Here is a 22,009-nt window from a genome sequence, read left to right on the forward strand (position 1 = left end):
TTAGAGCAGGTGGAGAGACAGAGATAAAAATATTAGTAAGAGTGTGCTTTTTGCCCATCAATTGTGCCAAGAAGGCAAGTTGTAAAGGAACAAACTCTGTGTGTGTGTGTCTTTTATCCTTGGGTTCAAGAGAACCTGGGAAGGGGCTGGTAGTGTGGTCACCTCCAGAAGCTAAAGGTGGCTAGAGCAAAAGGGAAGCCAGGTAGGACTGGTCCTAGAGCTAAGATGGTAGCATAAAACTACATAAAACTACACGCAACAGAGGTACAAGCAGAAATAGTTACCCAGAGCGAGCCATTTATGATGGCAAGCAGAGCATGCCCCAAATTAATCTTGTCTTTCCTGAACACCATTGTTGTCTCAGACATTTAGTCATCCTGGGGAGTACCAGCGACAGGGGACACACAGCCAACCTCTGTTATCTATAGATTTTTTGCATCTGTAGATTCAATTAATCTTGAGTCAAAAGAATTACATCTGTGCTCAACATGCACACAAGCTCACCCTCCATAGTCCCTAAGCAATATAGTATAACCACTAGTTACATAGAGTTGATATTATATTGGTATCATAAGTAACTCAAAGATAAGTATAGGAGAGAATTTGTGTGTGTGTGTGTGTGTGTGTGTGTGTGTGTGTGTGTGTGTGTGTGTGTGGTATATGCAAATGTCATGACATTTTACATCAGGCATGTGAGTGGCTGTGGATACAATGGATAATCTTAACTGTCTACCTGAGTGTAGAAAAAATTATCTAAATCAATAAAGCACAGTTTTGGGTGTGTCTTCTCGAGAGTATCCAGAGAGGATTAGCATAAGAGACAGGGCTGGAGGCTGAGGGAACCAAATTGAGTATGGGCCTTGTCAATAAGCTATGTAATAGATTAACGTGGAAGAAAAAGGAAAAAGGATGGTAGACTAGCTCCTCTCACTTCTGTTTGCTGGCTGCCATTGAGCACTGTTAAACATGGTAGCAACCATGATGTTTTGTTTCACTTTGGGGTCCAAACAGTGGAGCTAACCATGCACTTACATCTTTGGAACTATATTCCCTAGAGAAATTTTTCCTCTCAAACAATTTTTTTTTTCTTAAGTGTTTGTCACAGCAGGGGCAGAGGCAAAGGTATGCACTTTGGGTCTCTAGTCATTTGTGTGGGCCAAGAAATGACTTCTTCCTCCGTGCTGGTCACACTGCTTCTGATATTTAAATCCCCATGACCACTCTGCAGAGGTGGCATTATTGCCCTCCATGTTTCTTAGAGGAGAGTTCTGAGCAACTACACAAAGCCACATGGCCAAGACAAGGCAGGGGAAGGATTCTATCAGTGCTTGTGCCTTTGGAATCTCCTACAATGCAATTGGCCTACAAATCCAATTTATACTACCCTTTTCCAGCTCCTTGACCTTTGCACATTAGTCAACTTATTATTCAGCCTTAGTTTGTTCAGGCTACTACAACAGAACTACATCTAAACAATACACATTTACTTCTTGTGGTTCCAGAAGCCAACAACACTGTCTTTTTCTGGGTGAGTGCTCTCTTTCTGGATTACAGGTGGTTTACAGGTCATTGTATCCTCCTTATAAGGACTCTGATTTTATTTGGAAGCAATTCACCCTCACGACTGAAACACCTCCCTAACCCTCTACCTCTAACACCAATGCTTAGGAGGTTAGGATTTCAGAGTATGAGTGTGGAGGGGAATGGCTCAGACAGCTATCTTCTCTTTCCCCTTTATTCCTCACACACCTTCTCCCTGTTTTACTGTTTGGTTTGTTTTGCTTTTACACTCACAGGCTCAGTGCTCCAGCATACATGTATGACTAAAACCCACTTATAACTCAGTGGTTGCCATCCTGGCACCACCCACTTGATCATTCTGCCTTGATAGGAATTATCTTTACCCTATACCATAATCTTACACAGTAGCAACTTGGGATGTGATTAGCATGGCTGAGGAACTGAAATTCAAGTTGGGTGCTCTTAATTTTACTTAATTTTTGTTTGGTTTTTTGAGACAGGCTTTCTCTGTGTAGCCCTGGTTGTCCTAGAACTTACTTTGTAGACCAGGCCGGCCTCAAATTCAGAGATCTGCATGCCTCTGCCTCCTGAGTGCTGAGATTAAAGCCTTGCACCACCACTGCCCAGCAATTTTCTTCCTTTTTAAACAAAGATTTATTTTTCATTTTTGTGTACCCCCCCCTCTCTCTCTCTCTCTCTCCCTCTCTCTCTCTCTCTCTCTGTGTGTGTGTGTGTGTGTGTGTGTGTGTGTGAATATGAACCTGTGAGTGCAGATGCCTTCAGAGTCTTGGATTAGAGAGATTGCTCCATCACTAATAGCATTCATTGCTATTCCAGAAGACCCAGATTGGTTCCTAGCACTCAAATGAGGATGAGGTTTCATATAGTTCCAGGGGATCCAACACCCACTTCTGACCTATGTAGGCACTAGGCATGGTACACATGCGTTAAAGTACCTGACAGCACTGAAAAAGCAACTGGCTTTTGATACTAATAGCCATCACTTGTGTGTGATTGATCTATCTTCCTAAAAGTGGTAGATTCTGTTCTCCGGAAGTCAATCCTTGCCAAAGAGGAGAACAGACTGCTAGAGGAGAGAATGGATGACCACATCATGTTCAAGAATGTAACAGGAAATGAGCAGCTTTCATGTAATCATTGACAGAACCATAGAGGCAGGAAGTAACAAGATAGAAGGGAGAGGAGAAGGAGGAAAATAGAGATGAGGGGAAAGAAAGAGGATAGAGAGGCAGAGAGGAAGAAGGCAGCTTCACTGATCCAATCTTCCCACTAGAATTTGAAGACTGAATGGGAAGACCGTGAATGCACCTTATTAGCAATGGGGCCGGCTTAAAGCCTGGCATGCATCCTGAATCAATAGGAATTATTTGGAGGTAGCCATTTTGGAAAGTAATTTGGCATTATCTGTTGAGACAGGCAGTCTTGGTGAAGCATAGCATTTCCACTTCTAAATACAAATCCTCAACAACTCGTGCATGAGTGAGTCAGGTTACACGTGCAAGGGAGCTGATACCAGCACTGCCAACACCCCCAGATGAAAACAAGTGCGGATCTGGCAACAGGATTAACAGAGGGAGAGTGACCTGGCCACCCAGCGGGATATGGAAAGCCACAGAGATGATAGGAAGCATCCAGTACAACACTAGAGAAACACTGCAAGAAAGACAAATGGCGTTCTACAGACTAAGTCCTCTGGAGAGACTCAGACCTGTCAGGAGGCTGTGTAGGAAGGGCAGCTTTGGGGCTGGCACATATCTTGGATTCTGACCTTCTTGGGCCTGTAAACCTCCCAGCAGTATTCAAGACATCTCTAAGAGAAGTGGTTATCCCATGTCAGCTTAGCCTTCAGCTCAGCAGCCTATACAGAGCTCTAGAGAAGAGAATGGGAGACAAAATTTGGAAGTGAAAGGTAGTTGGGTCCTTCTGTCTTAGAAACTCTTATCTACTGTCTAAGGAAGAACATTCCTGGTGTTTATTTAGAGATTTCTTCAGCTCACTGTGTAAGCGAAGGGTAACTGCTTGGTGAACCCACGTTCAATTTTACCCAGAGGAGGGATATTCAGTAACTCCAAAGTAACAGTCCTGTAATTGATGCCAAGATAGTATTCATAGCATGCATTCCTAGGAAAGTGTTGGTTACTCTTTGGTGCTCAGATTGGGTGGTTATGTCTGCCTCCTAGGTTGAGAGGAAGGGGGTGTTCTAGAATTAATAATTCAAATAAGGCTGTTATATGCCAGGAGGAGGAGAAAAGAGTGTCAAGGCAGTGTTAGGAATCTGGGAAGGCTGCCAGCATGGTTTGCATGATAAGGGTGCGTAAAAACATAAAAAGAAATATGGCCCCACACTGGATCTAGTTCCGTTTCATTTGTAAGGGTGGTTTACTCTAAAGCAAAACTGTGTGGCTTTCAAGTTTCTGTAAGATCATGGGTGATAACAGATCTCTTTTTGAAACCAGTATTTCGGCCACCTACATGGCTGACTGGGAGAGGATTTGACCATCCTGGTTTCTTTTCTTTTCTTTCTTTCTTTTTTTTTTTTTTTTTTGTGTGTGTGGTAGAGACTGCTCATTGAAGATTTCCATGGACACGCCTCTGGCCACCTCAAGGAGGACTGACTACCTATGCTACCCTATCTAAAGGGGAGCCCATTAGAATTTACAAATTAAAAGCCAGCGGGGAAGAGCATAATCCTGGCAACCGCCTCTTGGGAAATCTTACAACTGTAAGAGCGCCATGGAAGAGTGCTTTAAATAGCATCGTGGTTCATCCAATCTCCTCACAATTGTATGGGAGGGCATGTGGCCAAGGCCTTGCAGGGAAGAGGCCAGGGTGCCTGGGCTTGTGATTGGCTGGGAGGGGGCGCGATGTTAAGCGAGCCACTCAGCCCACTTCTGCTTCACGAGGAGCACGCCACATGCTTCTTTGCACATTCTTTTAAATCCTCGTGTGGCTGGCATTTGGAAAAATATCGACTGCAACCAGACGTCGCAATCCTGATGACAGCTCCTGAAATCCCATCTTTCTCGCAGCAACATCTACTGTCAGCTCCCCACCCCTGTTACCAGAGAGACGTCCCCACCCAAGTTGTGCTTCAAATAGCATGAACTGCAGATGTACATGTTTGGCTGCCTCCTCCAGAGGCCCTGACAAATATTCAGGTAGTAAATAGCCCGAGAGAAATGCTGCTGATAAAATTAGTTCAAATATTTCCCAGAAAACAAACCTGACACCACCATGATACTTGATAGCACAGACTCAGCACTTGGGAGCCTTGGGAACCCCCTTGGCCTTCAAAGCCCCAATGTCTTGTTTCCAGTTGCCTACTCTCCTTTCCAAGCCCTCCCTAAAAGAAAAGGAAAAAAGGAAAAGAAAAAAAGAGCAAACATAAATCTAAAGCAAACCCAAAGACCACAGCGTAGATTGTACCACCAGGAATGTGATATTGTAAATGACTACCCTGAAGGTTAACATCCAAGGTCAAGCGTTATTAATAGGTATTTGTGCTTCTGGTTGACATCTCCTAAGCCACCTCTTGGACCTCTCTTGGCTTTGTCTGGTCAGTAGCTTTACTTTCATCTTCTGGTTGTTTTGTCTCTTCCCCACAAGCAATACTGTAGGAACTCAGAGTACCCGTGCTCGAAACCAGTTTCTCCCTCTTTATTTAAGGAATATCTGCACATATAGAGGCTGGCAATAAGTCTGGAGCCAAGAAAACAGTTGCTCCAATTTGGCTAGAATTCTTGGGGTCAAACTTCAGCAGAGGTAGTAATCTTTGAGATTTAGTTGCTATACCCTGGTTTCTGTGCCCAGGGTTTCAAGGAGCTCTCAAGTCATCATGACCAAAAGCCAGCAAAAGCAACTGCCACCCTTCACCCAGTAAGCACATGAGAATGGGGTTCAGAAACATTGCCCAAAGTCAGATGATGGAAATCAGCCAATCTGGAACCGAAGCTCAAGCCTCCTTGCTCCTCTAGCTGCCCTTCCCTAGTCATGATATGGACAAGGGCTGGTCAGTTACTCCACACAAGAGAGTTACAGGCCTCTGCAGAGTAAATATTAATAATAACTTAAAGGCACATCTTCTACAATTTAATAAAACTGTTTTCGAACATCTAAAAATAAAATAACTTAAAATAATTCAAAATCGAGGGTGGTAGGAAGGTGGGAAGTGAATGTGGCACAAAGTGTACACATGTGGAATTATAAAATTGAAATTTAAAAATATATATAATCATTAGCAAAATAGAAAACTCTCAAATATAAGGAAGAAAAAAAATCCACCAATTTTCCTTCCAACTTAAATAACAGTGTAGGCGCATTTCCCCTTGCATTTGTTGCCATTTTTTTCTAATAGCAATTTATGTATCTGTAACATTTTTGAATGTATGACTTGGAATCTTGTGTCCCCCTCATGTTCCATAAATGAATTTTCCACTCCTTTTGGTTACCATAGTATTGAGTCAGACACACAATGGGATCTATGTTGACTCAGATGAGGTAAAGGCTATGATCTACTCTTAAGATTCTGAATAAATAACACATGTGTTTGCTCAAAATTTAAATGCGTAAAAAAATGTATTTTTAAAAATCTGCCTCATACGTCTGGCTCTTGAGGATGCCTTCCTCTGGGGTTCAAGGACCTGGCTCCATACCTCCACAGCATCTTCCTTTTATGAACATTTGCTTTTTAACTCATCTTTCTATATTCCGGATTCAAGTCCAGAGAGAGGAAATGCTGGTCCTAGCAAAAGTCCAAAATCTGAGTTCCTGTCTCCAACCTCATGATTCTGCAGCCTTAACTGAGAGACGGACACTTCCAAACAGCCATTTCTTATCTTCCAGGATGAAAAACCTCCACACCACAGTAGCTTCCAGCTTTTCAGCAGATACCTGCATATAGAAGGGGGATGGATACAGCCACTCATGGACCACCGCCAGGGCATTAAGCTAGCCCAAGGATTTCTGCTGTGTCCTGGTTAATTTCTTATTGCTGACTTGACACAATCAAGAGTCACTTGGGAAGAGGGAACCTCAGTTGAATACTTGTCTGAGTCAGATTGGCCTGAGAGGATGTCTGTGGGGATTGTATTGACTGCTAATCAATGGATAGTATTGATGAGGCTCATCAATACTATCCTAGGCAGATAGTCTGGGACTGCATGAGAATGCCAGTTGAGTGTAAGTAGGTGAATGGGTCAGTAAGCAGCTTTTATTCCCCACCCCCACCCCCTTGGTTTCTATTTGAATTCCTGCCTGGATTTCCTTCAGTGATGAATTTTGATCTGGAAGTATAAGACAAATAAATCCTTTCTTTACCAAGTTTTTTTCTTTTTTATTTGTTTTCCTTTTTGTCACAGTGTTTATTAAAGTCACAGAAAAGCAAGCCAGAACATGCTGGAAGACAGTTGCTTTCTACACGTGCTTCAAGGTCAACACAACTGACATCAGTGTTCCTCCTCTCAAGCGTTAACATCATAGAAGAGGCGAGGGACCAACATGGTGAAAGTAGTCTTGGATATCCAAGAGGGATGCTTTCAAGTAGAGCTTGTCAAATCCTATCCCATCATATTTCTTAGATTGCTATTAGATGATTCCCCCAAAAGTTTTCAAAGGCAAGAATAAGCCCATAAAATTTTAGACAAAAGTAAGGCATGAGGAGTGCTGTGAGCTTGGATTGGAGGCTACCCTGGGTTCTATATCTGAAAAAAATAAAAAAGGGAGAAGGGAGGAAAAAAAGTCTTACTATTTTCAAATACAAGTCTCTTTCTGTCTGTCTGTCTGTCTCTGTCTCCTTCTGTGTCTGTGTGTGTTGATTGAACACATGTTATCAGGCCTGCACACGCCACCTCTGCTCGCTAAGGCATCTTACCAGACCTAATCACAAGGCTCAAAATAGAACCTTTAATTTCAAGCTGTAAAGTCTGAAATTTTAACAAAAGAAAGAAAAGCGAAATTGACTACCGGCCTCATTTTGGGCATGAAACAAACAAACAAACAAACAAGCACGTTTTAAGTTGAAATTGTATCCCATCACTTTCCTTCCTCCTCGGACTGTGGCTCTACACACACTTCAGGACGCTGAGTGTACTTCAGGAGATGATGCTGGATTTCAAGATAGGGCTTGGAGCTAGGTGATTAAGTGTACATCAGTGAATGTCTTGGCTTACTCAGGGAACCACTTAATTGACATGGGGAAATGGCTTTAATATCCATTTTTTTTTCCAGTAACTAGTGGAAGCAGGGCTCTATGATGTCTGTGACTTTGGACTCAGATCAACAGTCTTTACAACATAGACATGCAGGTACAATGTGGCATTTGACGCCCCAAAGTTATTACTATAAACACCAACTCTCAAGTATCTTCATTTGGAATGAGAACAAAAACACACACAAAAAAATCTTTATGAATAATGTCTGTTGTGGGGTTTCTATCACTGTGAAAAAGATTGCAACCAAAAACAACTTGGGGAAGAAAAAGTTTATTTCTGCTTATAGTGTGTAGTCCATCATCCAGGGAAGCCAAGGCTAGTACTCAAGGCAGGAATGTAGAAGCAGGAGCTGATGCAGAGGCCATGGAGGAGTGCTTCTTACTGACTTGCTTCCCAAGGCTTGCTCATCTTGCTTTCTCATAGCCCCAGGACCACCTGCACAGAATTGGCACCACCCACAGAGAGCTGGGCCTCCCACATCAACCAAGAAAATGCCCTGTAGACTTGTCTGCACGCCAATCTGATGGAAGTGTTTTCTTAATTGAGGTTCTTCTTTCTAGATAATTCTAGATTTGTGACAAATTGACAAAAACCAGTTGGCACATAGCCCCAAAACAAAGGCTAAGAGACAACCTGAAGATTGGGCAAAGGTTATTTACAAACTCAATAGCCGAATATAATAATATATAAAATTACTATGCATACAATATAATACTCATAATTCAGAGAGTTAGTACAAGTCTTCAAGAAGAAGGAGAAACACAATCTTATAGAAAAATAAGCAAGGAGTAGAAACAGGACTGGCATGCTCTAAACAGACTAACAAACACATAAGAAGGCTTTCTGACTTAACTGAAAAATGCAAACTAAAACAAAAATATCAGTTCACATCTATCAGTCTGACAGAATGGGCATATAAGTGGTACACTTATTTAGAGAACAATTTTACAATAATTATAAACATCTGCTTGCTCAACAATGTAGGTACACATGCCGGCTAGTTTTATAAAGTCAATTTGACACAACTAGAGTCATTTTGGAAGTCATTAAGAAGCTAAGTTTGGAAAATGCCCCCACTAGACTGCCCTACAGCGAGCCTGTGATGCATTTTATTTATGGATGATCAGTGTGGGAGGGCCCAATTCATTGTGGGTGGTACCAAACTTGAACTAGTGATCTTGGGTGCTATAAGAAAGCAGGCTGAGAAAGTCACAAGGAGCAAGCCAGCAAGCAGCACTCCTCCATGGCCTCTGTATCAATTCCTGCCTTGAGTTCCTGCCCTGTCTTCCCTGAATGACAGCCTCCACACTGTAAGATGAAATAAAGCTTTTCTTCTCAAATTGCTTTGTAGCATGGTGTTTTTATCCCCCGCAATAGAATCCCTAAGACAGTACATTTCATGGGACAGCATTTTTCAGATTCTTCCCTGTTGTGACACATGGAGAAAATGATGATATCCATACAGAACACTGAGCAACCCAGGAGGCTGCTCACAGCAGGAGAGAACCTACAGAATGGGCTTTGGTTACTAGACCCCGCTTGTTTCTCTGTAGAAGAAAAGGCTCTACATTGCCTGCTGGTTGGGAAGATTCTCCCTAGATAAACTATTTCTGGGTATTTAAGGAGATATGTACAAAATATAGCCCTTTAAAAACCTCTTTTCTTTTTTCTGTCTCTCTCGCCTCTCTCTTCTCTCTTTCCTTCTCTCATTCCTATCCTGCTTCCCCACTTCTTCCCTCTCCTCTCCCTTTTCGCCCCCCGAATGCATTGGGTGTTTCTTATCACAGTGTTTATGTACAGTCAAGTCAGGTTTTGCCTTTCACTATGGGTACTAGGGATCCAACCCAGGTTGTCCGGCTTGGTGGAAAACTCCTTTACCCACCCCAGCATCTCTTTGATCCCACCAAAGGATTTCTATGATAACACACACACACACACACACACACACACTGGAATCAACAACTCAAATTCTCATCAGTAAAGGAATGAAAAAATATATTCAAGGACACTATATGATGAAATATGATCTAGCAGTCGAAAATGATGGGCTTAAATTATTTTAGCTTTTCGGAAATTTATACTACATTATCATGATTTTTAACCACTTTCTGTGAGTAGAACATTAGGAGTTGTGTCTCCTATTTAACTATGGTATTATAACCTCACCAGAGTGATACGTCTAATAAATATATGAGCATTTACCAATATCAACACATATTAAAACATCATACATGTGAAAATTCATGTGTATTAGCTAGAAACAAAATGCTAATGAACTTGAATTTCAGGAATGGTGTGTCAAACTGGAATGCCAATTAAGAAAAACAAAATATAGATCGACACAAATGCCATGATTTTATGTGTATCATTTCTGTCACTATCATGAAACGTCCAAAGAAGTATAGCTTTACGAAGAAAAGATGTTTGTTTAGCTCGCAACTTTGGAAGATGAAAATCCAATGTGAGGTGACCCACTGACTTTACCTCTTTTGAGAGACTAAGGTATGTGGGTATGTGACATCAGAATGGCAGAAATCTATGAAGAAGCAAGCTATTGTACACAAAGCAGAAAGCCAGGTAAAGCCCGGTCCTATGGCCCTTCCTGACACCATGCTGGAACTGTTCTAAGAACCTCCCTCCAGCTTTGTTTCTTGAGGGTTCTGCACCATCTCCCAGCATGCTCCTCTAAAGATCACAACACACGAACAAGCTCAACATCCAAACCAAAACGAAAACTTAAAAACCAAACAGAACTATAGGTGCCCACTTAGTAAAACTACAGAGAGATTATAGATGAAGAGACTATCTGTGACTTCAGGACAGCCATTGCCTCTGGACAAGAAAGGAAGGCAATTAGATTTGATGGTGGGTGAGGAACTCAGGACATCTATGAGCAAGCGAAGCAAAGGTGACAATAAGTTCATAGGTTAGATCTAGATGACAAATACTTGGGTTTTGAGTCTATTTTCACTATAAAACTTAGAGCTTTATTTTTTTTTTCATAATTAGAAAGCCAGACAGAGGGTCAATGATTTCAGTCTCAATGCTCATCAGAACCACTGGAGATGACAGGCTGATGTTGTTTGATGGGAATGCACTTGCCAAGAATGTAGAAGGGCCTGGGTTTGATCATCTCTTAAGTAATTGAGCCTAGACGTATGTATCACTCAAAAATGGCCTCTGTAGATTGTTGAGATGGCTCAGCGAGTAAGGTTGTCTGACAGCAAGCCTGACACCACCCCTGTGACCGGTATGGTGGAAGGATAGAACAGATTCCAGCAGCTCTGACTTCTCGGACCCCCACAAATATGCTATGGCATGCTGGTACCTGCACATGCTAAATGATTAAAACTCAAATGTGCACCTAAGGGTTCAGACTGCTGGCTCATATGATCTTAGAAATTACTCTCAAACAGTATTTTCTGTCTTTAAGCATTAAGATGACATTACTTCTTCATGTGGCTTCATGGGAATGAACACAAGGAGCAGCCAGGAACTTAATACGCACGAGGCTGTCCCTTCTCTCAGAGCCTAATGCTCCGTGTTCCTGTTCCTTTGTTTTCTTTCTCTTCCTTCATCTAAGTTGTTGATCCCTCCCTCTCTCCTACCTTTCTGAGTCCACCCAACAAGCAATTTAGCTAAGCACCACAAATTTAAGCTGTGAGTCACTCTCATGCACGGCTTTTGAACATATTAAATAGATCCATATGCTTATCTACACTGAGATATAGATTTTTTCCATAAGAAAATGGAATACAGAAAAAAAATCAGTCCAATGTGTATACTTCCAGTATTTTAAACAGGCATCTAAAATAAAGCAGAAATTAAAAGTGATCTGGATCAGAATTCTGAACATTAAAACATTACAGTAAATTGGTAAAACATTAACCAAATATATAGATGTCTACTTTATATCCAAAAAGTTACTCTTTCCCTGCCATATACACAGACACACAATGGCCCCACTTCAAGTGGAGTTGGATCACAAGTAGAATAGTAATGAATGTGGCCTTTCCTAACACTGTTACCCCAAAGACACGTTATTGTCATTCCCAACTTTGGCAATCATGAACTCATCATCAGCCAATCGCAGTTTCTACCGCCTTGGAATAACCCGTGGAACCAGGCACAGTGAGTTGCTAGAGAATCATGGCATTCTCCTTAGCCCGGGCGACTGGGTCAGCGGTAAACACATGACTTTCATTAGGTTTTTCAAAATACAGAAAAATCACTTTCAGACCTCCTCACTACCTCCAGGATATCAACCTAGATCAGCGCCGCGAGCGAAAGAGCCACTGTTTCGCATAAAACCTTGCAAAATCTGATCACAGGGACACAAAACAAGGGACCCTGAGATACAATACCTGCCATCAGGCCAGGAAACACTCCAGCACTTAAAAGTAACTGTGAGCAGAAGTCTGATGCCCCCAGAGGGGAAAGGTAAGAAACCATGCTACAGTTAGATGAAGAGGCAGGCTTGAGTTTCTGTAATTCTCTAGAGCATGATCGGTGGGCAGATTTATTAATCATCTCCTTTGAATAAAACTGAAAAAAAAAAAACCCAACAGTTTCCATCCTACCCAGCATCCAGATTTTTACTTCTTATTTAAAAAAAAAACAAAACATAGAATTCCTTAGAAATATGGTTAACAAAATAAGCCACTTCTTGGAAAACAAGAAAACAACCCCCCAAAATGGGGTTCTGTCAGAGGGACATGGGGGTGACTGGGAGAGATGCAGTTGCTCAAAGCTGAGGCATTTGATCAGCAATGGTCACATTGGTAGTAAACGTAATACAGTATTAGAGGCCACACATCGGAATTCTGTGTGTTGCCACCACAAACCCAAATGCTGGACTCTCCTCCCACAGGTGACAGGATTTGAAGGTGGGACTCTGAGATGTGCATAGGTCCTGAAGGTGGAGCCCCTATGAATAGGATTAATGCCCTCCTAAAGTGTCCTGTTCAAATCTTTGGCCATGTTAGAAAACGGTAAGAAGATGCCAGTCTACAACCAGGAAGCAGCCTTCAGCAGACACAGACGCTGGTGGTATCTAACTTTTGGGCTTCTGTAGCCTCTGGAATTCAGAGATATCCCAAGAGTGGCCTGAATGGATTAGCATTTTCAGAATAACCAAAAGTAAGAGACAAATATTTTCTGAGTGCATACTGATATGAAGATCATATTGAATACTTTTTAAATGTAGAATAGAGATGGCTTTCACGTACATATATAAAAATGGGGGCCCTCTATGGGATGGAGCAGAACCTCTCCTTTTAATGGGCTGTGCACGAGGGCTTCCTTCCAGAAACCGTAGTGTGTGGTTCAGGGACAATTTTTTCAGTAGGGGATCCTGACAAGAACTGTCTCAGTTATGTGTTCAAGGTTAATTAATATATTAATAGAGCACCTGGACACAAGATAGAATGGTAGATGTCTCTGGGGCCTTCAAGACCACACAACACAGTCACAAGAAAACCCAACTACAGAGCAGTCTGAAAAACACCGCAACTGGCTTCTCAGAACGTTCAAGGTCTTCAAAAACAAAGATGGAGAAACTACCTCAACCAAGAGAAACCTCAGAAGACATGACAATGACAAGAGAACATAGGACAGTAGGCAAGATAGGTTGGAAAGGGGCATTAAGTGAAAACTAAAGAAATATGTATAAAATACAGACTTGAGAATTGTGTGTCAACAACACTTCATAAGTAATAATAAATGTTACTCTCATATAAGCTGTTAATAATAGGGGAGTGGGTTGTAGGGTAATCAGGAATCAATTCATAACTTCAATAAGCCTAAAAGAATTTCAAAACAAAAAAAATTATTAGGAATGATAGTAGTTTATAGAGTGCTTACAAAGATTAGGTTTAAAATGCAGTTTCAAATATCATGCTGCCACACAGAGTATGAGATATCTGGTATTGCTAAGCTAATTTAATCATGAGATGTGGAGATTACTCGGAAGCATATTGAGAACGATGTGCTGATTTATACTACGTTGAGCGTTGATTCTTGTCAGCATCGTGTGGTCTTGGGAACCCTGTCGTGTTACCCTTGCTCAATGAGTGTACTCTTCCGAGTGGTTCCCCCAGTATTCTGCACTCGAGTGAGAACTCTGAGTAATGAATGAGGTAATGCTTCTGGGTTATTTAACTTTCTTATACTTCTGTGCAGAGCTGGGAAATGCTCCTCTGGTAACTTTCTTCCAATGTTACTTAGTAACAAAGTTACTTCCAAAGTCCTGTCTTTGTCTCCAACAAATGTAATACAGTCATTTAATAGAAAACGTGCTGTACACACCTCCAGCACACTCCTGGAGCATCTCTAAGATGCTCCAGCCCAGATGTGGTTTACAGGGATGCATTTCACCATCTGGGGTCTGCTTTATAATGTTTCCACATCTGCTTTCTACTTACACATCTATCCCCTCAGCTTTGTTCATCAAGCCTTTTTGACCCTGCTCCCAAAGTAGGTTCTTAGCATCACCCTCCCCAGACCACTGGAGACACTGCCCTATCTTGAAAATATCTGCAAGAATTCTGTGTTATTTCTCCAGGGTTTTCAATTCTCCCCGTTACAAAAGCCAAATCCCACTGATAACCTTCTTCACATTTAGTACACACAGAACACATCTAGTGGCCTAGTTCCTATTTGGTGAAGTGGTACTAATTTGGAAGCCACCCACAAATGTTACTGAAGCATTGAAACAAACTTATCTACCAGGAGGACTCTTCTTTGCTTAGAGAAATTCAGGATGGGTGTTACCATGTTGTCTGCAGAAGAAATTCCTAAGAACTGATAACAAAATAAATGAATAAACATGTTCAGTGAGTGCCTTTTCACCTCCCCATTAGCTTTTACCTAATTATAATTCTCCTTCATTTATCAGAGTTACTTATCATTCTTTTTGCTTCTTATTAGTAACAACTAGAGTATTTTTGCCAAATTAAATGCAGAAATAGTTAAACTCAATATATTCTGCTTCTCAAAAGCCAAGGAAAAATTTTAAGTTAAGCTGATGATTGCTAAATTATACAGGTAGCTAAAATAAGGCTTTTGCTATCCATCCATGCATCCATCCATCCATGCATCCATCCATCCATGCATCCATCCATCCATGCATGCATCCATCTGTGCATCCATCCATGCATCCAGCTGTCTATCTATCTATCTATCTATCTATCTATCTATCTATCTATCTATCTATCTATCCTACTTAAATAGACATTACTGATGGCTACTGCTTTCCAGGTATTATGCTAGGTAGTAAAGATACAACAATGAAAGAGCTCTCCACTCTAGAGAGAGGAAACATAGGTTAGAACAAATGCAGCATATGAGAAGTGCCCCCATAAAAGATGTGGGACCCTGTAATTGAGGAAAGATGTGTAGAAGGCAATAATTATTAACTCAAAACCAAATAGACACATATTATTTCCATGATTTCCTCAAATGGATTCTCTAGCCTTCAGAAATCTTGGAAGGATAAGAATGGAACCTCACCTCTGACTTCTATCACTGACCCTAAGCAAGGCTCCAAGCTGCCTTGAGTATCTCCCACTTCCGCATAATAACATCATTTCTTGAAAATGACTTTCCTAGAATTTACAGGGAATTTAATACCACATGTCTCCTTGGAGGTTTTGCTCACTAAGAGTATAATTATATCATCAATGGCCTATTTGAAGACGAAGAAAATTATGTTTTGTTTCCACCGTCTGTCCTATTCAGTCACTATAAGAATTGGCTATTTTAGGTAAATCTCTTCTATCTCTTATTTAGGTAAATCATTTTTATGGAATGATCAAGTCAATCTCCTTCTTAATCCACACAAAATAAGTGGAAATGTAAGCACATCTGGATGGAAGGTTGCATGGCCTCTTTTTAGCGCCTGACGGAAGGTTTGCTAACCTACTGTCTTACCTTGTTACCTTGTCACCTTGTCACCTTGTCTTACCTTGTCACCTAGTTTTCCTAACGATGCTCCCTCATCCTTCCTTTTGATTTTTTTTGCCACCCAACAGCACCCCAGAATGCTTCATTTGGTGACATCACAAATAGCCACGGGTTGCTTCTGGTGTCCCATCTGTTCCTGCAGCCCTTGCTTCAGTACAGGCAAGATATGAAGCTCCCGTGCAGTTGAGGCTGGGCTGGGGGAGGGGATTGGGCCTTTGAGGCTGTTTTCTATCAGGGCCCTGCAGCTGTCAATGTTGGCTGCAGAAGCCAGTGACTGTCCTTGCAGCTCCCTGATGCCGGCCGTGCACTGTGCTTGGGGATATTAATTGGACTTTCATTATGTGAGTGTACCCAGAGGCTTTGGCAGTCAATTCTTATATCTATATTGATTCATAAAAAAATGCCAATAAATAACAGCTCTCTCAAAGCATCTTCTAATGTTTCTGGTAATTAATTGGTTTATGTTTACCCCTAGATTTTTCTTTCTTTCATTTTCTTTTTCTTCTTTTCTTTTTTTTTTTTCCTTTCTTTTTACACATTGCAGCATAATAGATCACAGAATCTCTGGGACAATGGACAGGCACATTGGCTAAATCACCTTATTACAGTTCCATATAGTTGAAAAGAGGCTTAATGCTAAATTATCAGATTCCAGCTATTGTGGAGACCAGGAATGAATAATGCTCCAAAATGACCGCCACGGAGCCTCTGTTCCACTCATTGTCCCAGGAACCATTGGGCACGCCTTCCATTGAGTTCTCCATAGAGCCGCGGTCCCTGAAATGAACAGTGGGGCCCAAATTCAGGCCTAGATACATCTCTTTGCCTTTTGGTGTATTATAAGTTAAAATGTATTTTCAGCCCCAGACTTTAAAAAAAAATCTTATATTACATTTGTGTGTAACTATGGGCAAAATTATGCTATTAGTTTTGGAACACCCAAGTTAGGCATCCCAAACTACCTTAGCACCCATAATTACTATATAGTGTGTCACATAAAGTAGGGATGAAAGTAAAAATGGCATGTCCATTTAACTCGCCAAAATTCAAAGGAAGAAAGGATGTTCATTAAAAGTTAATAGTGACACAGCTGTGCAGAACTCTCCCAGAAAATGTCATTGTCACAGGAGTCTGACTGTGACCCGGTGTCATTCTCCGCTGCGGAATCTGAGGGGCCTCTGGTATGGTGAGCTGTTGGCGGACAGAGAAAGAAGAGCAATGACCCATGGAGGCAGGGGACGAGAAGATTTTGGAAGACACTTGTTCTGGCTGCTGTACGTAACAAGAAGCGGATGTAATTTTAATTCCAGTTAGGTGGGGTATGATGTCCTGATGAAGCCTTGCCACTCGTGCATACAAAGATAGGGAGACCTGAATTCTGTACAGCAAACTATTTGCAGTCACCCCTCTCCTACTTTATATCGAAGTCTCGTTCTCTTTCTTTTTAAATAAAAAGGCCCACTGATTTGAGATCAAAGCAGGAATATAAAATAAACTAATAATATAAAAAAATAAAATAAAATAATAATAATATAAATAATAATAATAATAATAATAATAGCAACATAACATAAACTAATAGTATCAAAGTCTCTGTTACCAAAATGTCACCTTAACAGCACTGCCGTCACGGTTGGCAACTGTGACTGTTCCTGCTATATTATATTTGTTTTTTCTAAATAAATCTTTGGCTAAATCAAGCAACAATGGTGGCACAAGCAGATGTGCCACACTAACTGTCTCCCACTGGCAGACAACTCACCTTGAACTGCTTTGTGGAAATATTAAGCAGTGGCTGAGAGTAAGAAGGATTAATGAGGGCCAACTTTGGAGAAAACAGTTCAGAGCTCTTGCTTCCAAAAATGTGAGGATAGCCAATATGTTGCATTTCTTTAGGAGTTCAAAAATAGGCAAATAAGTAAAATTAGACTTCAAAAAAGAATCCCTAAATTTGAGAAATTCTTCACAAGCCTTTTCCCGAGAAACGAACAAGAGGAGTCCAGGACCAATTAAAAAAAAAAAAAAAACAAATTTGTATTCAAGATCATACCAAGTCATAATTATTGATACTTTTTTTAAAATAAGATTCTTCTTCAAGTTAATAGAGAAGTAACCAGACAGTTAGTGACAGCCTCCAAAACCTTTACCCGGGGAGTTGATCTGACCTAGGAGATGCACAAACATACTTCTATTAATTAAGGTATGCTAATAAGATAGAAAAATGATTTCATGCAGAGGGCTGCAAGAAAAGGCAGGCCCTGACTATTAGAACAAACAAGACAGAACAGGAGAGGGGCCGAGAAGGAAGTGTCAGTGCCATCCCTTCATCTCCTTCTCTTCTGTGCCCTGGATGGCTCAGGAGCAGCCAAGACTTTCTAGTAATGACTTCCACTAATTTAATACATGTTGGGCACAAGGCGCTCACCTAATACAAAAATTTCTCATTCCATTAGGAGTTGCGTGACCAAAAACATCGAGGACCAATGGCTACTACTTATTTTTGATAAGGGATACTGAGTGTGGTAAAAATAGAGAGAGCTAATAAAAGAAAAAGTGTCCACTTATCTGAATTTTGCAAATTATTCTCCACTTTCTAGTTTAAATGATCTCTTGACTAATGGTGCAGAAACTTGGTACCTGAAATAGAGGAATACACTTTCAGAATAGCTAGTCTATGTTTTCTCCCAGAAACATTTGCAGTTTACTCCCTGGCTTGCCTCTTCTTTACTTACCACTTCCAGGCAATCCCTACGCTGCTCTGCAAAGTCTCCCTGAGCAGTCGCTCTGGCCTGGACAAACTCGCACGAGCAATAACAGAAAACCTTCTCTAGGGAGGCCCTGGTTTCTAAAGTCCAGGCCAGACATTTGTCTAAAAAGCTGGAGGCCTATTCAATACAAAAATCAGATGAGCTCTGTCAAAAATTAGTTGCTCCCAGAAAACCTAAGCATAGAATTGACATTCTTTCTGGAATCCCAGGGTTACAGTTCAGGATTACACACTAGACAACCCAAAAGTCCACAGACACGCATTCTTTTCTTGTCTCAAATAGATCTATAAGACTCGTGTGGGCTCCGGGTTAGGTAGCTTCAAACCGCTCTAGGTCGTGCTCTCCAGTAACTCCCTCAGCAAATTCAGCTGTGTAGCCATGACAGGCAGAGGGTCGGACAGCTTGCGAAAGACCTGTGGGGTTTCACAGTGCAAGGCCCGTGTTAGAGACAAAATAGAGCATGAACAAAGGGTTCCGGTGCAGCGGAGGAGTTTCCTCCACTAACAGAACAGTCATGAATCTTCTCCATGGCCACCGGCTCACCAGGGACGCTCCCCAGGTCTTCAGAGAAGGGTTTAGTCACCTTTACCTTCAGTATCTGAGGTGGTGGCCTCTAACCCATACCCCGGAAGTATGGATAGAGAAGGGCGGTAAGCGCAAAGTGATGGGGGATTTGTAGGCATGAATTCTCACAGAGAGAAAGGCATGTGCAATTTTAAAAATATTGACTGCATGACAAAATGGTTTTGGGAAATATATTATTGGAATTAATTTCACTTTTTGGAGTGTGGATGATAGAACTTTAGCATGGGCACCTGGTTATTAAGGCTCACATTATATGATTTCACTGAAAAGCAGCCATCTAGAATGCTGGAGAGTGAACCAGGAAATGATTTTACAGGCCAGGATAATAAATCTTTACAAAGCACATTTGCTTTGCTTTTAATTTTGCAATCGACACTAACAGAGAAATCCTAAATGTAATTTAAGAAGATATTCCATATATATATATATATATATATATATATATATTTGTGTGTGTGTGTGTGTGTTTATGGAGAGAGAGAGAAAGAGAGAGAGAATGAACTGTTTTTGTCAGCTGTCAACACATTTGGTCTCTTTACTAATAAAAAAGGCAAAGAATTTTGAAGTAATTAAAATAACAACTTGAAATACAAATTTTCAAATAACTTTGATATTTAATATTAAAAGAATTATAAACAATGATTTATTTCCTCACTGTGCCTTCAAAAGTGTATTAAAATCAGTTCACTTAGATTAGATTTTTATGTAACTCACAAGTTACATTCAAGTGAAGTAAAAGCAACATTATATGTTTGCTTACCAGAGGGATTGCCCTGAAAAGGCACCGAGTGTTACAATCTTTAGTGGGATTTTTAAAATTACCTCTATATTACAGGTTGTATTGCTATTCTTAATAAATCAAGAAATTCTTGTTGGTTAAGCTAATCAACTCGGTAAATAAACATTTACCCTGTAACGTAAGTGACATAATATTGCCTGGTGTTCTTTTGTGTCTGGCCTCTTTGCAGTGTTTCAGTTCTCTTGTCTTGTGTATGGAATCTAAGACAGTTGACTTCGGCACACACAGCAGCTAATCAGTCCTTACAAACAATGCCTTGTCCAGAGAGCAGCACACACACACAGACACACACACAGACACACAGACACACAGACACACACACTCACACACACACACACACACATCTTCCTTCACAAACTCATCTCCAAGTTCAAAGTTGCAATCGAAAGTGTGCCGTGACAGTAAGCAGCATCTTGGAGATAGAATATACTGTAAAATTGTGTTATGTATGTTGTTTCCTTAAAGTAGTTCCATTTGTACTGCTGACTAACGACTTAATTCGTCCACATAACATGCAAGATGTTTTTGTTCAGGATAAGATACATGCTCAACAAATGTACAGAAAAAAAATGTACAGAAAAAATATATGCATTTTTGCTGGTGGGCTTGTAAACCTTAGTCTGTTCACACTGATATTTTTAAAATGAAACTGAGGTTACAAGCTATGTGTGTTCTTCAGATTGATTGATTATTTATTCATTTTAGTCATTTATTTTGACCTGGGTTTGGATTTTTGAGGCAGCAGGTCTGTTCAAAGTGTCCTATGCACACTCAGTAACAAGCAGCTCACAACTGTAACTTGGGTTAAGCTACCAGCTACGAATAAAAGTCACTAGGAGACACACCAAGGCAAACCTAAAGCAAACAGCCTGCTTATCACATAATGACTACCGAATAAGGCAAATATTAGCAAAGCAAAGCAAGCCAGGGGCCCTCCACCTCAGGAAGAAGAAATAAGACAGAGACAGCAAACCAGCTGGAGCGGTACTGATTCAAACCTGAGGAAAAGTGGGTCAGGACTGACATCTGCTGGTCTGGTTAATGAGATGTTGCCCATTGAAACCAGATCCTGGGAGAGCAAATCACTGATGCTCTCTCTGTGACTGGAGTTAGGAGGAGGCACAGGCTTGGCAGAAGCCTCTCTAGGAAGCCATCTGCAAAGAGGCCAACCTTCAACCGAAGCCTCACTTCCTTTCTCTCCAATGTTTTGCCCTGGTAACCAGGAATGCTTTCCTAAGCTCCTCTAAGCAAGGAGAGAATGTTGTGCGGGTGGATTCCACTGAGAGGACCAATCTTCCAAAAGCAAGTGGTCAACTGGGTGCTAAGACATTTGAACAGGAATTCCAAGGTTTTATCAGAAGAGTCACTGGATCAAATTAATTCAAAAGGGTAATTTCTAGTCAAAATTCTGTTGTTATCAACTTGGAGGACATTCAGTTGTAGGATATAATAAATTAATTAGCTTTGATTTCTACCCATCTCTCTTCCACCAGCACCATTTTGCAACAGGGTCTTGTCTTGCTGCACAGACCCTGGATTTGTGACATTGTATCCTCGTGAGGCCTTGTTTCCATTCTCTGGCTTTTTTTTTTTTTGAGAAGGTGGGGCCAGGCTGGCTGTTCTCGAATGCACAGAGACGTGCCTGCCTTTGCCTCCCTGAGTCCTGGTATTAAAGACATGTGCCTCCGCATCTAGCCTCGATTCTCTGGCATCCTACTCTTCTGCCTTTACCAAGACCGGTGTCCTAACTGACTTGGTAGCTACAAGATTCTTGGGATGGTTATCTATCTTTCTCAAGCCACCTTCTCATTTCCTAGGACAGTTTTCACTCTATAAGTAGACACTTAATAAATATCTTCTGGCTCACTTTGATAATTCTGTATTTTTTTTGTTACTTTATTTATTTACATGTCAAATGTTGTCCTCCTTCCCGGTCTCCCCTCTGCAAACCCCCCACCACATCCCCCCTCCTCCCCTTTGCCTCTTAAGAGGGTGCTCCTCCACTCACCCTCCCACCCACTCCCGCCTCATCCCTCTAGCATCACCCTACGCTGGGGCATCAAGCCTCCACAGGACTAAGACCCTCCCTTTCCTTGATGCCAGATAAGGCAATCCTCTGCTATATATGGAGCTGCAGCCACAGA

General features: G+C 41.2%; 1 long non-coding RNA gene across 1 annotated transcript; it reads right to left on the minus strand.

Annotated features, from left to right (window-relative positions):
• Nucleotides 1-11,333: 11,333 nt before the first annotated feature.
• Nucleotides 11,334-19,453, minus strand: Gm11267. The gene is made up of 2 exons (XR_003955228.1): nucleotides 18,446-19,453; nucleotides 11,334-18,350 (listed from the first exon to the last, which is right to left on the minus strand). It is a non-coding gene; the product is annotated as a predicted gene 11267 (long non-coding RNA).
• Nucleotides 19,454-22,009: the final 2,556 nt, after the last annotated feature.

This window comes from Mus musculus, chromosome 4 (genome assembly GCF_000001635.26).
Source record: "Mus musculus strain C57BL/6J chromosome 4, GRCm38.p6 C57BL/6J".
NCBI classification, from domain to species: Eukaryota; Metazoa; Chordata; class Mammalia; order Rodentia; family Muridae; genus Mus; species Mus musculus.